Genomic DNA, 3,183 nt, shown 5'->3' with positions numbered 1-3,183 from the left:
CACAAGTCATCAGAATACAAAACCAAGGTATTGAATCTAGTAGAGAAAACTGTGAAAGCAATATTTTGATGGGACTACAACACCTAGTGCATATGTCATTACTATGGACAAGTTGGACACATTGGTATGAATTGTGCTAAAAATCATATGAGCAAAAGAGATACCACTAAAAGATGTTTTATTTGTATAGAATTGGAGAACTGCATGAATACTGGTAGAATTGAAGATTAAAAGATGGCGAAAGCTAAAAACATCTAACAACAAATGAGACATCAATGGCTTCCTAAGTCTATCAAGGATACAAGTCTAAGAAATGATGAACAAGTCACTCAAGAATTGGGAAACTCTCACATTTCTAATTAAGTTCTCATAGGAAAATTGGAACTAGGCTATCAAAGATGACATCCAAAATAGTTCCAATTGAAAGGTGGCAAAGATCCAAATTTTTATTCAGGATACAAAGGGATCACTAAGTGAGATTGGTATCAGTTACTACCTAGCTACTTCTCTACCAAGTTAGGTTAGGTCATAGACTCTACCGAGCAAGGTCGGGAGTAATGAAGATTCATATGGTTACCAAGTCATAAAGACTTCATTGAGTGTTCAATGCCAAGTAGTGGATGACAGTCTATCAACATATCTACTTTCATAACTAAGCATTAATGGAAAAATTTCATCGAAAGGTATGGAATCAAAATCATTTATTATCATGAATTTTTTAGTGCTATTTCGAAGAGCGATTTTTAGTGCAATCAAAGTGATTTAAGAAAATTTCTAGTGAAAGCCTTTTTAATTCTCCCAAACCCTACTGAGTGAAAATAGCATCCAATAGCAGCAAGGTTAAGTGAGGATCTAACATGTTGCTTTGGGGAGTTGAGTGGAAGGTGCCAGATTTCAATCTCACTCATGTGGTTGCTGAAACCCTAGATCCAAGTGGTGTGCAATATCAAATTCCTCCCAAGGTACTTTTTATTAGTTATATTTGCACTCATTTCAATTGTGTTATTCAAGAAATTGGTACTCTAGAAATGGATGATGCCCTAGGTTAGTTATGTGTGAATGGAGTTCTAAAAATTGAGCATCAACATCTAGAAACCAAAGGGTTGACACACATCCCTCACATAACTCAAGAATTTCAAATCAAATGGATTAGGTTTATCCTCAGCTAGGTGCATAATAGTCAACTATGGCTAGAAAAAAAAATTCTGATAACCAAGAAGATGATTCATCAAATCACTAGCCTCCCTATGCTAGCCAAAGCCAAAATGACCAAAACCCTAGGTCAAGTAGCACTGGAAAAGAAAACTCTAGCTCAATGGGATGGTAGAGGAATAAAAATTAGTAGTGTCACTAATGTAGAACTAAAGTTTGGTATTCATGTCATTGAACATAAGATATATAGTTTGAGTAGACTAAATAGTGTGTCATGTGAAGTTGTGGACTTAGCTTACAAGGTGGTCAAGAACAATAATTTTTCATACGACCTTGCCAAGCTATTGCTAAGACAGTTCAACAAGAACATGGAAAGCATAAGAACTTCAAAGAACAATCCATGTAAGTTTGGTTCCTTATTGACTTTCCAATTCTTTTATGTACATAAATCCCTTCCTTCTAAAGGCACCGTAGTATGGAGAAAAGATGTGCCTGTCCTCTATTAAATCAATGAGTATATTGCAGAGATGGGTGAGAACTACAATAGTATTATGGATAATTATTTTGATGTATTTAAGGAGAAAATGAACAACATGTTCATAATCACCAAGAAGCTAGTTGAAGACTACAAATATGATATGTACTTCATGGTGGATAGTGACAAGGTGTATATTCAAACATCTAAGCCTAAAATAGTGTGGGTAAAACCTCTTGGCTATAAGGTCAACATTGATGAAGCAAAGGATATCATTGAATCTCTTATCAATGAACCAGTTGATTGTAAGGTTGCATACTTTGGAATTTATGATGAAGCGAAGGCCAGGATTGAACTTGAAATAAAGCTCCCTTAGGTAGTCAACAAAAGGACAAGAAGGATTGCAAAACTGAAATCAAGTTCACCCCTTTTGTTAACCAAGGGAAAAGGTGAGAATGAGGAAGGTGAAGAAGCAGAGGATGAGGAAGAGTCTAAGGAAGAAGAGCCACTAAAGAAGAAAGGCAAGGTGGTCATTGCCAAGCCAACAAAACCATGCACTACAATATTCACTAGGAGGTCAGGAAAGAAAGCTGATAAAGAAGGAGGAGACATTATATTTAGAAAACCTCCATCCACCTTCTAAGAAAAATTAAAGCAATTGGAAGGAGTGGGCATAACAAAGTTTAAGTCATTGAAATATGAGATTAGGATAGTAGAAGAGTAGAAGAAAGTTGAAGACCTGGTGTTGAATAAAATGGGTAAGTGGAAGTACTCACTAGATCAACTCGCTTCTTAAGTTCCTAGTGAATTATTAGTAAAGATAAACCCAAGATGGGATTTTGCTATAAAACTTGTCAAGGATATATATGGAAAAATCCTAAGGTAGTTATTATGAGCATATCAGATGTTGAGGTGAAAGATTCATTGAGGAAAAATGAAGAAAATTTGAGTCTAAAGTTCAATACTTGTCTAGTTTTGATCAAGGACATTCAACATGTTGTTAGGAATGCAACAAACACTTGGAAGAATTTATATTTGTTACATAAACCAAGTGATTTTCCAGTCAATATCAAAGATGATGATGATGATGAAGATTAAGACAAAGATGAAGAAGAGAATATTGAAGAAGTAACTCACTTTTACAATGAAGAAGATGAAGAGGATCAAGGACAAGAGGCTGTTGAAGAAGAAAAGCAAGATGATGAGGACACTGACCTAGTCAAGATAGTTGTAGCAATCATTGCCTCACTTCCTCACTCCCTAAGCAAGCTAGTGTCAACATCAAGTGTGGAGATAACATCAAAAAGTTTGATTGTAACCACTAGTACTATATCAAATGTCCAATCACTCTTTCTTCCCACTTAGCTTAGCACATCACTAATAGAAGTGACTTCCACGTCATCCATCGAGTTGTAGATTCTTCCTTCATCTACCAAGTTGAGTACTCTAGTTTTGAGTTCTCCAATTTTGACTTCTTTAGTTGTAAGCACATCAATTTTGGGTTCCTCAAGCATTTCTATAAGTATTCCTTTAGTTAGCACAGTATTAGTTTTTAC

This window comes from Cupressus sempervirens, chromosome 6 (genome assembly GCF_028749045.1).
Source record: "Cupressus sempervirens isolate cs-2001-9-10 chromosome 6, ASM2874904v1, whole genome shotgun sequence".
Taxonomy (NCBI): domain Eukaryota; kingdom Viridiplantae; phylum Streptophyta; class Pinopsida; order Cupressales; family Cupressaceae; genus Cupressus; species Cupressus sempervirens.
The sequence above is the reverse complement of the archived record's forward strand: the minus strand, read 5'-3'. Positions refer to the sequence as shown.